General features: G+C 33.0%; 1 long non-coding RNA gene across 1 annotated transcript; it reads right to left on the reverse strand.

Annotated features, from left to right (window-relative positions):
• Positions 1-1,882: 1,882 nt before the first annotated feature.
• On the reverse strand, positions 1,883-14,340 carry LOC104866492. Its single transcript, XR_781465.2, has 3 exons — positions 14,263-14,340; positions 2,055-2,116; positions 1,883-1,957 (listed from the first exon to the last, which is right to left on the reverse strand). It is a non-coding gene; the product is annotated as an uncharacterized LOC104866492 (long non-coding RNA).
• Between the last annotated feature and the right edge of the window lie 2,827 nt (positions 14,341-17,167).

Raw genomic sequence — 17,167 nt, forward strand, 5'->3', positions numbered from 1 at the left:
ATGAACTTCTGTTGACTGGGTGACAGTTACTTGTGAGTTCATTATACATGAAAACAGAAGATAGTCTTTGCATCCTTTCATATGGATGATATCATGAATAGATGATATTCAGGAACAGCCTGAATGGACCAAGGTTCCCAGAAGGGATACTAAAATCAAACCATAGGAAACAAAATAAAACAAGAAAGTAAATGGTCAACAACAGAAATAAAAAATCTACACAATCATCATTAACTTCTATGACTAGTGACAGTAACAGAATTTGAACATGCAATTTCATTTTTCCTGGAAATTCCAGCTACATGTAACTTAAAAAAAAAAGATATATAGAAAAGGAATTACAATGGCAAACTGAACATCTCTACTTCCTCCAAAAACTCAACCAAAATGAACAGATCTCAACACAAGTGAAACAAGTCTGTAAAGCACTGCACAGAAAAATGAGGAAACATATGGGTATGTGTTATGTATTCAGTACAAAAATACCAAAAAAACAATTGGATAGAACAACAATATCCAAAGTTAGGAGTAAAGTCTGGTGTAGTGGTGAATATCTACCATCCTAGCAAGCAGGAGGCTGAGGCAAGGGATAGTGACTTCAAGGCCATCTTGGGCCACAGAGTGAGATCAAGCTCAGATTGGACTGCATAGAGATCCTGCCTCTAAAAATAAAAAAAAATAGAAAAGGTTTTGAAAAGAAGAAAAAAAAAAAAAAGATTTCTAATTGGGCATGATGGTGCATGCCTGTAATCCCAGAACTAGGGAGGCTGAGGCAAGAGGATCACCATGAGTTCAAGACCAGTCTGGGCTACAGAATGAGTTCTAGGTCAGTCTCAACTATGTAGTGAGAACCTGTCTCAAAAAAAAAAAAAAAAAAAAAAAAAAAAAAACAAACAAACAAACAAACAAACAAAAAGACTTCTTTGTAAATCTGTTTAAGATGCAATTATTTTTTTATGTCTCATGAATCAGTAACTGATCTTATGTAACCATGGATATTACAGGAAAATTCTTAAAAGAGTGAATCAGAGGTCCTGCAAATAGGAAGAATTAAAGAAAAGCTGAGGTATTTTCCAGAGGAGAGAATTGAGAAAAATTCTGGATAGTAAATGTTGAACTCTTCCAGGACTTTTTCTGGTTCATTTCTAGAATTCTGAAACATAGGAATAAAATATTCAATGAGGAGAGTAAAAAGGCAAAACTTTGAAAGCCCAACTCCAAATTCTAGAAAACAAGGTAGAAAGAAAAAATTTGTTTAAAAATTTTATGATTTAACCAATATATATCATGTAAAATTACAAATTCCCAATGTTGAAAGTCACATATTATATATCTAAAATGTGCCAATAAACTTAATAATTTTAAAAAATTAATGTTTTAAAATTACCCCAACCTAGCTAATGTCAGTATTCAAAAAGGCATCAGTAGGACTACACCAAGGATGAAAAATCTTTTGTTGTGGCACATATTGTAGTGACACTTATAAACACTGAGATTATACACATTTCCAAAAACTATACAGAGGATTTAAAAAAGGAATACAAATGATATAAAATATGTATGTATAAGCAAATAATATGTTCATAATATTTATAAAATGATGAGTGTTTCTTATACAAATTCCACCTATAGCTGTACTGTATTGCTAATAGTAGCAATAGTAACAGTAGTAGTTCTGACTGTAAAGAGTATTTAGAATGAAGTTTTTCCAAATGTACAGGTGCAAAGTTGCTTGTTGAAACAAAATAATATTATTGAATAATGTTTAATGTACACAGAATTAAATTATGTTAACTGCATTTGGGATAAAGTTTATTTTGCCTATTAAGATTCTTAAATTAAAATATACATGAGGTCTTGTACAATAATGTAAGATTATCTTTGTGCACTTATCTTCTATTGCAGATGTGGTTTGCTAGATCCATGTAGAGAGGAAATTGTTCCTTGCTAAAACCACCTGAGGATGAAATTAAACATACTTTAACTGCGTTGTGCCCATGGGAGGTCTCAGAAGCATCTGTTTGTATAAGAAATGTATGAATTGCTTTTCTTACCTCCTGAGGTGCTTCATCATGATGACTTGTATTGAAGAAATATTAAGTGCTTTGTATCTTTCCTGAATGAATTTTAAAAATAAATGAGATGAATAAAAAATAAAACCAAATATAATCTCCAAAAAAGATCCAAATGAGAAGAGATTCAGAAATATATTTTTCAGTTCATTGAGTCATTAACAATTAATAAGAATACATCCTTTGAATAGAAGAGTTTGGGTAAGTACATGCAGATTCCAGTGAAAAGTTGGTATGGACCAGAGCAGCTTGGCTATAGACATATCCAGGATAATACCCTAGCCACTTGGACTTATAAGCCTCAGCCAAGATCTACAGGAAAAAGAACTGCATAGGTACACAAGCAACAGCCAGAGGTCCACCCTTATATCACTGGTAAGTGCAAACAGACCTTAGCCAGAAGCCCATATAGACACCAATAACTGGGGTGCTCAGCCCTCAGCCAAAGGGCTTCCCAGACAACAGCTAAGTAGGAGGGCAGGCCTCAGTCAGCGGTATACCCAGGTATCATCCCAAGTGCACACAGAGCCCAGCTAGAATCCCACCCAGACAACAGGACCACACAGGGACCAAGAAAGCAGTGAGGCTGAACCCAGGAATTAGTGCAGTGGTGAGCAGCAAAGAAAAGGCCACACTGTGGCTTGTAGAGAAACAGACAACTGCATGAGCAAAAAGTTGATTCAACAAAGGTGCAGCAGACTGCATCTGTTGAAAAGAGAAGACTCACAAGTATCAAAACCAGACTTCCAGATCACCTAAGGCAATGACAAAGGGTAATGAGATGGAAAATATGATACTCAGCCACCTGGACTCCCTGAACTGGCAACAAAACAGGATTTGGAAAAAATAAAATCAGAATTAATTTTTCAGATAACAATATAGATTGTGCCCATAGTGCAAGACATGATTAATAAATATGCAGCAGACATATAGAGAATCCAAAGAACATGGCGGAATTCCAGCATAGGAAACAAATGGAATCCATAAACAGGTGCAAACAGAATTCCAGTACATTAAAAATTACACCAAATGTTTAAACAGAGAATGAGCTGATATAAGGAATGAATTTCGGATAGAGAAGTCAGGATTGTAATCAATGATGAGGAAGAAAACATTCTTAAAAATAATAAAGGACAACAAATCAATCCAGCAGCTTCTAGATGTTGCCACAAAGAATAACATAAGACAGATTGGACTCAATGAAGAAACAGGAGAGAGTGAAAATGACATGAAAAATTGTTCACAGAAGTAATGGCAGAAACTTCTGAAGCAGGGGAAAAGAACTTGACATGCAGTTAAGTGAGACACATAGGACTCCAATTAGCCATGATCAAAAATTCTACACATAGGCATGTAATAGTTAAGATTTCAGAAAGCAACAGAAGAACAAACTCTACAAGTATTTAGAGAAAAGAAACAAATCACATGTAAAGGAAATCCCATCAGAATCACAGCAGACTTCTCAGCACAAACCCTCAAGGCAAGAAGAGCTTAAAGTGACATATTTCAAGTCCTAAGAGAAAACAACCTCCAACCCAGATTGATGTTCCTGGCAAAAATCTTTCAAAATTGATGGAGAAATGAGATACTTTCATGACAAAGAGAACCTGAGGAACTTCATGAGTACCAAACCAGCACTCCAAAATTTTTAATCAATATTGTAGTAAGAGGTAATGAGGATCATGACTTCAAGAAGCCCAGCAGAATTAATCCATCAGACAATAAGAAATTAAATCTAAATTGGGAGAATAAAAAAAAAATCATGACAAATACAAGTCAATAGGGTACATATAATTTATAACCATCAATGTTATGGGTCTCAATTCACCAATCAAAAGAAATAGACTGGCGGAATGTGTCAGGAATCAAGATCCAACAATGTGCTTCCTTAAAAAAAATTAAAAAAGAAACTCATAGACTGAAAGTTAAAGGGTGGAAAACAATACTCCACAGGAGAGGAACCCCCCCCAAAAAAAAGCAGGAGTATCTATCCTCTTTGCAGATCAAGTGGATTTCAAACCAACACTAAGAGAGACATCCTTGTAAAGGGAACAATCCAGGAGGAAAGATGACAATCATCAAGATATATGCATGAAACACTAGTGCTTCAAGATATATAGAACAAATGCTAGCAGACATTAAAAAAGTCAAATAAGCACTAAAGCAATAGTATTAGTACTTCAATACCCTACTCTCACAAATAGATCCACTAGACAGAAAACAAACAACAAAATACTAGAACTCAATCAAACTCTTGAACAAATGAACTTAACACGTTTACAGAGTGTTCCACCCCACAAAATCAGAACACACACACATTCTTTTTGGCTGCACATGCATCATTCTCCAAAATAGAATGCTGATTTGCTTATAGAACATGTTTAAGTAAGTGCAAAGGAATTGAAGTTATCCCCTATATATTATCAGACCATAATGCGATGATATTGAGGATCAATAGCAAAAAATACTGCAAGAATTTCATAGGCACATGGAAATGGAACAACTCATTTCTTACTAACTAATAGGTCACAGAGGAAATTAAAGAAGAAATCTGACAATTTCTACAATTAAATGGAATACAACATATTGGAATCTATGGAACACAATGAAAGTAGTCCTACAAGGGAAATAATAGCAATTCTTACCTACTTTGAGAACCTATATGCCAATAAGATGGAAGATACAAAAGAAATAGGCATATTCCTAGAAAAGTATGAATGACCAAAATTGAATGAAGATGAACTAAAAACTCTAAGTGACCCAATATCAAGCAATGAAATTGAAAATGTAATTGAAAACTTATCAACTAAGAAAAGCCCAGATGGCTTCACTGATGAATTCTACAAGACATTTAGAGAAGAACTATTGACACTATGTTTGATCACTTCCATAAAATTGAAAGTGAACCAATATTCACAAATTCATTTGTGGAAGCAATCATCACCTTAATCTCTAAAGCAGAGAAAGACCCAACCAAAAGAGAAATATAGGCCAATCTCACTAATGAACATAGATGCAAAAATCCTAAATAAGATCCTGGCAAATAGTATGCAGAAGATAACCAAGAAGATCATACAGCCTGACCAAGTGGGATTCATCACAGGGATGCAGGGATAGTTTGACATATGCAAATCAATATATGTAAAACACTATATTTACAGAGTCAAGGAGAAAAACCGCATGATCATCCACATAGATGCAGAAAAAAAAATTTTGATAAAATCCAACACCCATTCATGATGAAAACCTTACAGAATATTGGAATAGATGGTCTTCATATCAACCTGATAAAAACCAACTGTGAAAAACCAACAGCAAACATCATACTAAGTTGTCAAAAACTTAAATCCTTCACAATAAAATCAGGGATAAGACTAGGATGCCCACTATCACCATGACTCTTCAATGTAATTCTGGAAACAGTAGCTACAGCAATTAGACAAGTGAAAGAAATAAACATAATAAAGATAGGAAATTAAGAAGTTAAATTGTCATTTTTTTGCAATGACATGATATTCTATATAGATGACCCCAATAACTCCATCAAACAGGTTCTAGACTTAATAACCAATTCAGTAGAGTAGCTGGGTAGAAAGTCAGCCAGCAAGTATCTTATAAAAATAAGACTCATTGAGAGAGGAAATGGAGAAGCAACTCCCTTCATGAAAGCATCAAAAATTTTAAAAAAGAAAAGAAATGCCTACAAATTAATGTAATGAAAGATGTCAAAGATCTCTACTCTGAGAACTACAGCACTCTGAGAAAGAGATTGAAGAGAATATCAGAAAATGGAAAAGCATCCCTTGCTCCTAGGTAGGAAGAACCAATATAGTGGAAAATGGCCATACTTCCAAAACTACTATATAGATTTAATGCCATCTCTATTGAAATTCCAACAGGATACTTCATGGACCCTGAGAAAACAATCCAGCAACTCATTTGGAATCAGAAAAGACCTAGAATATCAAGAGAAATTCCTAGCAACAAAGACAAGATAGGAGATATCACAATGCCCAGCCATAAATTATAATACAAAGCTTTTGTGATAAAAGCAGCATGGTACTGGCAAAGAAACAGACCTGAGGACCAGTGGGAAAGATTAAAAGATGCAGAAACAACTCCATACACAATCAGCTACCACATCTTTGACAAAGGAGCCAATCATCCTCACTGGAGGAAAGAGAGCCTCTTTAATAAATGGTGCTAGAAAAACTGGGTCTCAACTTGCCAAAGATTAAAACTAGAACTATATTTGTCACTATGCACTAAACTAAAATCAAAGTGGATTAAAGATCTAAATATTAAATCAGAAACACTAAAACAGCTGGAAGAAAGGTTAGGTAGCATTCTTGAAGACATTGCTGTAACAAAATATTTTATGAACAAGACCTCAGTTGCCTGTGAACTAGCACACATGATCAACAAGTGGGATCTCTTCTTAGTAAAAAGCTTCTGCACAGCAAAAGAAACAAACAATAGTGTGTAGAGACAACCCACAATGTGGGAAAATCTTTTCACCAGTTCTTCTTCAGACAAAGGTCTACAATCTAGAATATATAAATAGCTTAAAAAATAAGACCTCCCAAATTGAAAGACCCAATTGAAAAATTGGCATTTGAAATGAACAGACATTTCTCAGACAACGAAGTAGAAATAGCAAATAAACATATGAAAAAATGTACATCACTAGTTATTCAAGAGATCCAGATGAAAACAATGCTGAAATTCTATCTCACCCCAGAAAGAATGTCTGCTATCAAGAAATCAACCAACAATGTGAAATAGGAAGAAAGGGGCTAAAGGTGTAGGAAAAGTGGTAAGGGTAGGGGAAAGGTAATAAGGGAAGAGAAAAAAATATGAGAAAATGTTTGTAAATGGGGAAGGGAGGAGGGGTGAAGGGAAGGCAGGGACAAGGGGAAAAAATGAGAACCAAGACCTGTTATGTAAAGGTACAAGATCCCAATAATGAATGTAACTGTATTGTATACCTAAAATGTACCAATAAACTCAATGAGGAAAAAAATAAATGAAATCAACCAACAGCAAATGCTGGTAGGGCTGTGTTGAAAAAGGAACACTTCTCCATTGTTGGTGGGAGTGTAGACTGGTGCAGCCACTGTGAAATTAGTATGGAGATACCTCAAAGAATTAGGATTGGAAGTCTCATTTGACCCACCAATTCCTGTACTGGGTATCTTCTCAAAAGAATTACAAGAATCATATCACAAGGATATATGTGTACCCATGTTCACAGCGGCATAGTTTGCAATAGCTAAAACTTGGCAACAGTCCAGTTTCCCATCAACTCATGACTGGATAAAGAAAAAAAATTTTTTTAATATAGTGAAGTACTACTCAGCCATAAAGAACAAGAAATTAGAGACATTTATAGCTAAATGGATGCATTTTGAGTTGATACCCTTAAGTGAAATAAATATGACACACACTTATAAATATCATATACTTTCTCTGGTGTGAGAAACTGAAAGCCTAAATAATGATGAAAATCTATAATAGATTATATGAAATAGAAAGAAAAGTTGCAAGCATAAAATACTGAAGAAATAATTGCATCTGTAACATAATGAGATTTTAGATCTATTTTATGCCATATTATCCAAATCACAAAAATAATATTTCTACTGTATTTCTTGAAACTTAATTTCTGCCTATACACAAAATAAGTATTATAACATTTTATGTTTCAAAATACATCATAAGAGCATTGTTAAAATTTTCTAATTTATTACCTCTGTATGAAGTTTAATTATGTTACATTAATTTTTATTTTACAAAAAAGCTTTCATTTTTAACAATATTTGAAATGTATATGAAAAATCAAAATATGGAATTGGTTTAAGTACATTTATGTATTCTGTTATCCATGTATTGTAATTATAGGACAACCATTTTAATAGAAAAGCATGGAAGAAAGGAAATAATTATACTGAATAGTTAATATAATGCTTTTCTTTAGAAAAGATACTTTCTGCATGAGAAATAAGACCTAGTAGTTGATTGTATAGCATCATATGTCTAGTTAGTAATATGCAATACAATTTTGCTAAAATATATTTTCTAAATGATTTGATAAGTGCTTCTACCATAAAAATAAGCAAACAACATTGGAGACTCAATAAAGGGAAAGTAGAAAACTTTGGAGATAAAAATGTTATGTTATCTTTCAAAAACTATGAATGTTGTAATAAAGAAAGTTAAGTTTCTGTGATGCTTAAATTTCAGTAAGTTCCCAAATATTTGTGGGATTCTAAATGATGTTTTAGAGAACTGTTATATCATAATATCTGTGTAAATGAAATATGGAATGAGGAAGTCTGAAATATAAAGCATGTTATAGCTTCAAGGTAGCAAAGCACATGTTTTGACAAGCTTTAGTCATACAAAATTGTCTGAAGTTAAACATAGACTGAGGTGTTAGTGAAAATGATAAATATTTGTGATAAACAACAAAACAAAATCAAAAACCATAAAAGAATCATAAAGTTATAACAGAACAGACCATGGTCAAGTGCAATAGCTTATAAAATGGCAGAGAGTAAGAATGATTTCCAATAAAAGCTCAATTTCATTGGAAGACCTAGAACAGTTCAGGTGTGGAGATGATACATAGAGGATAAATAACAAAGTAATGACAGTTTTAATATAATCTGTATGTTTTATAGCCAAACTAGGAAATGTCTTCATTTGAGGAATCAATATGAACAATTAGAAAAGTGAAAAAATAAAACAAAACAGTCTCAAAAATGCAGCATCTGAGGTACAGAAGTAGCAACAAGGGGAATTAAAAATGCAGAATCTTAGTCTGCTGTTTCCCAAATGGCATTCAGTAGGTGCTTGGAACATGGACAGGGAATAAGTGTGATTTAATAGACCATGTTATAACATTGTTGTATAAAACTGTTAGGATAAGAAAAATCAGCCTTGTTTGAATGTCTAGGTGTGTATCATTTTCCTGTATGGAAAGCCATTTCATAATTAATACTAAAACATTTTATAATATATTTGAAGTTGTATGCTAGCTTAGAAGTATGAATGGAAATATCTTCATGTGCACATTAATTATTCTCTGTATGGAGCTCTCAGAATCAGCTATTTGCCTAACATATGTAGTTTTGGTCAATAATACACTGAAATGTTAAGTAATAACCTACCAAAAATTAAGGGTAAAGATTAGTTATCAGAGCCAATAATAGGTGTATTTACAGTGAGAGGGTCAATGAAAAGTAACACAATACATAATTTAATATTATTGTAATGCTCACTACTCTGTTACTCAGGATGTAAAATTTTGTTTAAGCAATTAAATAGCAGTTTTTTTCCTATATACAATACAAAAATGAAAGTGCTAAATATATTCTTTTTAATAGTAGTCATTGTCAGAAGTCTCCTGTAAAATGTTAACTAAATAAAGAGCTGATACTTTATACTTGTATTTGATCTGAATTGCACATTGCCTTATAATATTGTGTGTGAATATTGTGCATGGATTTTAATACTAGCTATACAGAGAGGTCAATATTATTGCATGAATACTGGAACACAAATTATCATGATTTAAAGATAAATACAACATTCTGAATAATGTAAAGATTGTGGTTGTGTATAATATTAGGATTAACGTAATTGGCTACAAAATGCCTCCAGTGTGGGAAGGGGATATGGATGAGAGAGTTTGAAAAATTCAAAATATGTTAAAGGTTGTGAAACTTAATTTCAGAAATTGTTCAAATTAAATCAAATGGAATAAATAAATAAGATGCATTTCCATTTATGCCAATGCAAGAGCATTATGAGTAATGATACAATGACAAAATTTTAAATTTTATGTGCACTACCACTGAAACCTCTTTAAACTTGATGATTGGATAGAGGTTTCAAGAAAAAAAATCATTTCCAATGCTAGCAAAAAGACCATAGTAGATGAAATACTGTAAAGCAAGTATTTGCTTCAACTTCATTTAATAAACAATATCTGATATAAGAACTCGGTCTCTTTAATATTACTTTCATCTAAGTTTACGAGAGTGAGAATAATGAAGGTATGATTCATAGCTATTTAAAAGACAAGCGGAGATCACACACAGCAGGTGTGGAAGCTTATTTAGCATCACATACACACACACACACACTCACTCACACACACACACACACACACACACACGGTAATAAATGTAGTTTCACTGTTAATACCAAGATTATCCAATAACAAACAACCCAATGACTCCTCGACTGCCTGAAAAAGTGTTGCATTATACTGTCTCTGACTTTAGACAAATAACACACATTTAGGTAAATTTCCATCATTATCAGCATAGTGAAATTTTCCCAATGGCAGAGATACTTTTCTTTTTCTTTTTTGAGGTATTGAGTTCAAGAGCTTCCCATTGGGCTACCTTCTCTATCTATCTATCTATCTATCTATCTATCTATCTATCTATCTATCTATCATCTATCTATTTCTTCTGCCTACCCACCCATTGATTTATTTGAGATACATCTTGCTGAGTTGCTAAGTTACCCAGTCTGGGTGCAAATTTACAACCTTTCAGCCTCAGCCTCCCAGAGTGCTGGGATTACCGCACTAGGCAATGATTGGACCAAATTTACTCTCTTCACTATTATACTCTTCATACCAGAACAGTACCAGGAAAGAGGTATGTACTCAGCACAGTCGTTGTTAAAAGAATGAAAGTTATAGGCTGTTAATATTAACCACATTGAAAGGAAATACTTTAGACTATCACAGCCATCTTGTAATTCAGGAATAGAGCCAAGACTCCAGAAAGCTTTGAGAATGTGGTAGAAAGTGTAAAAACAGGAATAGGGGTAAAAGAAAGATCACCACTTAATCTCTAGGACTCAAAGTTCAAGGCCATGATAGTTTATACAGCATATCTGATCCATAGCTAATGATATAAACTGCTTTTCCAAGGACACTTATTATAATTGAAATTAAAAAGCTTAAATTTGGTCAATAGATAGATGCTTCAAAAGCGATGCATAATTTTAAGTGAAAGAACATGGTTCTTTGGGAACAGTTTTCAACAACACTCCCAAGGTACACCTGCTGTCTTTTTATTGATTAAAATTAGTAATTTGCAATCTCTTTCAAAATGTAGTGATCCATAGGCCTGGGACTCAGGTTCATGACTAGTTTCATAAAGGAGAAATAACAGTGCATAATAGAGAACTTGAGTTTTCTGAGAGAAATGAAAATTGCATTCCAATTAGTTAAATTATATGAAGAAATAAAAGTAGTTAGAAACCCTATATATATCCATGTATACATGTATATGTATGTATTCATACATATATGATTTTATATATATTATGAAAGATCAGGAACTCTATTGCAGGAGTAAAAGAAGTATACTTTATTTGTAGGTCGACATTTGATTTTCCAAGCCTCAAATTCAGCAAAATCCTATTGAAGACAAATTTGAACCAATCTCAAAGAATTGGAAACCTAGAAAGTTACAGCTCTGTTTGTACCTTCTTTATACAGAACTCTTCTCTTAAGCTTATTTGAAATAAGACGTTTGAATTAAAGTAAGTTCAAGAAGGCTTTCCTATGGAAAGGAAATAATTTCTAAGTAAGCTAGGAAACATTTTGCAAGTCATAATAATTGTTTCAAGGGAGTTTGGGAAATTTTTTAGAGCATAATTTAAATTAAATTAGACTATGAAGGGGTGAAAAGATTGAAAATGCCTTAGTAATAGTTTGCATGCATCTATAATATTTCAGGTGACAAAGATTAATATAGATTGCACTGTTGCATGAAACTAGATTTTATGTTTAAAGACAGTCTCATAACAAAATATATACCTATCATATTTAATCATACTGTTTCTTTAATTTGTTATAAATTATGAAATCAAGATAAAATGAAGATACAATAAGGTATCATACCAAATATCTCATTTTAAAATCTAAAATCGTTTTCTCATGTTTTAATGATTAAAAAAATAAAATCTCATTTTCATGGACAAATACACTCCTACAAAAATTGCACTTCATGAAGACACCATTTTGTCACAATTCACCAGAAGCTTTCATGTGAACTAGAGAAGTACAAAGTATAAGGCATAGTCACACATCATTTCGTAAGAACTGTGTGTATTTGGAAAAAATGGGAATACCACATTTCTGTACATAATACATTAAGTTTTTATTTGTTTCTTTGTTTGTTTGCAAAAGCCAAAGAATAAGTGCTTTTCATCTCTTAAGGATGTGTGATCTCTTACAATTCGTTAATTCTTCTATCTCAGAAAAAGAGCAGCCACCAACAATACATGAGTATACTTGTGACTGCATCCAATAAACATTATTTAAAAGAACAGTTATTGACCTAGATTTCATCTTTGGGCTATAGACTTTCCAAGCCCTGTCTATATGGATTTGTTATTTCCTAATATTCCATGAGGCAATACACGATGCTTACTGAAATCATTAGGGAAGATTTGAATTAGAAGATGTGATTAAGTAAGGCTTTCAAGATTGGGAAAAATAATCTAGGAAATAAAAGGAATGAAGCTCAGGATGCAAGATGAATTGAGCAAAAGAAGATAGTCATAAAAGTGTATTACCATGCAATTTGGTTGAGTTGTCAAGAGGAAATAAGAATTGCCATAAATATATTTTTCCAGTTCAAAGAAAAAAAGATGCGTCATTCCTGTCACAATGAATCACTGAAACTGTAACAGCATTTTGGCTTTTTAAAGGGTTGTTTAATCCCTTTCCCCATGGCATTTTTTACTAAAACTGCAACCCCATGACAGAAGACATTTGCAGTCTAATCTGAAGACTGACTGCTGTAGCCATGGGCTATGATTTAGTGGTTATTGAGGAACTTTCACAGGATCACCAATTCATTTTCTTCTCAGGACTTAATCTGGAATTCACTCTTTATAGCCAAGGTGAAGAAGATACAACCCCGATTGCAGAGGGTGCAGAACAGGTTTTGCTAACCTGGTTACAGAGATGCGGCTGGCCAGAATATTGATCACTCAGATTAGATCCGCTGAGAGCAGAACTAAAGCTGCCCATCACTATGGGGGAAAGGCACTCCTGGGGCAATTAATGACAGTGGCATGACTTTGGAGGAAGCAATGTGTTCCAATGCAGTTGGGAAAATGCTTATTCTCATAGTAAAGTCAGAGCATCTGCAGGGAGGAGATAAAAGGACTTCAAACACTAAATTCTCTTCAAGGAGATGGTAGCGTGACAATCTCTATTAACCTGTTGAATCTTTGGGTGCACAGAAAGGATAAACAGAACATGAGGATGAAAACAAAAACAAAAACAAAACAAAACAAACAAACAAAAAAATGTAATCCGGGCAAGGTGGCATACGCCTGTAATCCCATAATCCCAGCACTCAGGAGGCTGAGGCAGGAGGATCACTGTGAGTTGGAGACCAGCCTGGGCTACATAGTGAGTTCCAGGTCAGTCTCAACTACATAGTGAGACTCTGTCTCAAAACAAACAAACAAACAAAAATCCACATGACAATCGGGAACAAATCAAAAGGGATCAGTTTTACTTTCATGGAATTTAACCTTTTCACTGGGTCCCGATCAACAATGCTCTAAATGCACTTCAGTTTGACTCAAATTGACTGGATTCTTCCTGACTCCAGGGTCTAACTTCCTTTCGCTTTTGCCTAGCTTCAGTTTTAATTAGAATTTTGTGGGGAGAGGCAATGATGGAGCTTTCTTAAGAAACGTATATTTCTGTGTGTATGTAGATGGGAGTGAAAAAAATACAAAGATCTAGAGCTGCTATGGATTAAAAGCATAATATTATAAATATTTTGTATTTTTCACAAATCCCTTTCATTAAATCTAATGTGTGGAGAACAAGTGCAATGTTGTTTTTCATTGGCTTCCTTATGGTGCTAAACGAATAGTTGGAGTTGACTCAGGGATTAAAATATTTTATTTCTTAAGAATAGACAGCACAGAAATTACTGCAACATATTTTCTTTTTCATGTTGCCAATAAACATATTTTTGTTCATTTTGTTTTGGCAGCATGAAGAAAAAAGCAAAATTTCTCAGAAAACATTTCAAGTAAACAAGTTCTGTCTCTAAACAATGTACAAAAAGTAAGATAATACTTTTAGGATAGATATCATCAGAATAAATGTTTAATATAAACATATACTCACTTTTCAATTTCCTATTGTCCTATAGGTATGAATTTTTTTGTTTAAATTTCCCTAATTCCTCAAGGTCTATTGAATTTTTAATTACATATTCATCATATGAAAATAAATGTAGAGGTGGAGAAAATATATGAAGAATGTTCCAAAATTAATGAGGAGACAAAGACACTAGTGTTTCTATGGTAACAGAGTGGTAGCCAGTTGCTGTAGCACCATGGTAACTGAAGAAGTAATAGTGTGGGGTACATACAAAACACAAACTTCCAAAATTAAAAATTTCACAAAAGTAAAACATTCAGATGGGTAAAATTTGCACTGATAATGAAAATCCACACTTCCCTGATTCTGCTTGGGATCAGGACCCCTCCTAGCTCTTACAGTGCTTGATTAATGCAGAACCAGAGAAATCTATTGTTGTAATTTTTATGTAGACTATTGTCATTGTTAAAATATATTTGGCTGTTCTCTCTAAAAGTTTTACCAAATAATATGAGATAATATATGAACAAATGCTCTTTAAATCATGAAGAGCTGAGTAAATTCACCACTAGTTGTTTCACATCTTGATACTAACAGTCTGATACTTCATTAATATTTCTCATATATCTGTTCTTGGATAAAAATATGTGTTTTTAGTTCACTTTAATTTTTTACAGGAAGCATGTTTGTTTAAAGATTTTTTTTCAAATATTTAACTCTAGTTTTCTCTTGGGAATATTAAAGATTCATACTCAGCTTACGTAAGGAATGCAGTGGGTGCTAAGACATGTGAGGCTATGGCCTGTGATCATTCTTCTGAGAGCAGCAAAAGTTGAATCTAATGATTCAACTCCTTGTAATTTTTTTAAACTTTTTACATGAAGAGCTGATCTAAGGTAGTATGTATAAGACAAACATTTTCTTTATATGAAGATTAAATTCATAGAGGAGAATGTTTCTACTGTTACTTTATGTCTACTTTTAGAAAATTGTTTTAAACACAGTTGAATTCCATGTCCCAAAAACATTTCTGAAAAGAAAAACGCATTGGAAATTTGCCTTTGAGCCCCCTTGACATGGTTTAAGACAGGTCTTGTGCTCAGAGTGATCCTCCTGCCTCAGCCTCCCAAATACTGATTTTCCCTTTTATTGACATCAAGGAATCTTGGTTAATTCATTCAACAAAATAGGAAGGATAATCAGACTCTTTGATGTTTTTTTATGAAAATAAAATGCTGATTGTGGGGCATTCACCTAAACATGCTCACCTGGTTTCCAACCTTATTTCAGTTTCTGTTTCTAAGTCAGATAAACTATTTGTCTGCTTTGTTTTACCCTCTGAAAATTGGAAATTACCATTTTCAATTGTTAAAATATCACAGGGAATTAGAAGATTAAATTAAATAGCACATGAAAAATAATTTAAAAGTGCCATGAAAGTGCACACAGAAAGTGATATCTGTTGTTTTAAGGGAAAGAAACATTTTTTTCTTACTGGAAAATACCTGAGTTACAATGGACAGGAAAATACACTAAAAAAGATAAATACAATCATAATAAATATATGATTTCTGATACTATTTCTGTTTGTTCTTGTTAGAAAAACAAAAAAGATTTACTTCTCAGTCTTATGTATAACACATCATATAAAAAATATCTGTTCTTGTCAAGCATAGATAGTGGAGAAGTTTGGGATCAGATATATTTATTGTCATACAATTTTCCAGACAGTACACAGTTTTTTCATACTTTTGCAATATGTCTTCTTCAGAATTTACCTTCAATAAATTGAAGGTAATAAATTGTAATGACTGGACATTTTCCACTTGATTTCTTGAGTGATTATGACTCTGTAAGTAGAAAGTTGCTTTTACAAAGCTATTTTACATTTGTGATTACTGACTGGGTACAGTTGCTTCAGGTAAGATATAGCCTACTGGCAGCTACTGAATAATCAAGCAAACAGGTGTATGATGTGTCATAAACCTGGGTTCTAATTTCTGCTTCTATTATATATTAGCTGCAATAAATAATACTGCCAATCACCTGAATATCTCCATTAGTAAAATTATGAGAAATTAACCTAAATTTCAAAATTTGGTAAATACTAGTTTTAATGTGGACAATGGTATAATGTATTAGAAATATAATAGAAATTAATTTAGTGATAATATTAAGAACAAAACAAATAACTACTCAGGATTCTTCAGAGTTTTCAATATCTTTTCCCTTAGAAATTATATCAGTTTCCATATGCTAAATAGGTCAACTACCTACTATTAAAAATTTCAAAAGTTTATTACTGTCTTATAAAAGCCAGAAAACTCAGTATTTAAGACTTTAAAATTATTTATTAGAATACCATCCTAATTCTCCGCATTGATGCCATGTGATGTGAGAGATGAAACTGAGGTCCTTGTGCTTGTGAGGCAGGTGCCAGAACCACTGGGCTAAATATCTGGCCCTGCAAGTAAATTAATCACTGGCACCAAGACGGTGAGATTCCTTGACTGAAGGGTATTCAAGTTTATCAACTGTTATAGGAAGAAGCAGTTTAGGATTTTAAGTATCACTCCCAGTCCATAAAGAATGGGCTGCTATTTAAAATGGTAAAAATTTTTCTGTTATCACAAAAGGAATAAACATGAGAAAAGGAAAAAAAGTTTTTGTGGATAGGGAGGGGTGGAGGGGTTGAAGGGAGGGCAGGGAAATGGGAAATAAAATAAGAATCAAGACACATCATGTAAAGGCACAAATTCCCAATGATGAATGTCATCATATTGTATACCTAAAATGTACCAATAAACTTAATGAATAAAAAACTAAAAAAATAAATCACAAAAAATGGTGAAGATGGTATTGTTTGTATATATGTGTGCATACAAACATATATATGTATATATATGTATATAATATATATATATATATA

The sequence above is a fragment of the Fukomys damarensis genome, unplaced genomic scaffold (assembly GCF_012274545.1).
Source record: "Fukomys damarensis isolate Sample0158 unplaced genomic scaffold, DMR_v1.0_HiC HiC_scaffold_6, whole genome shotgun sequence".
NCBI classification, from domain to species: Eukaryota; Metazoa; Chordata; class Mammalia; order Rodentia; family Bathyergidae; genus Fukomys; species Fukomys damarensis.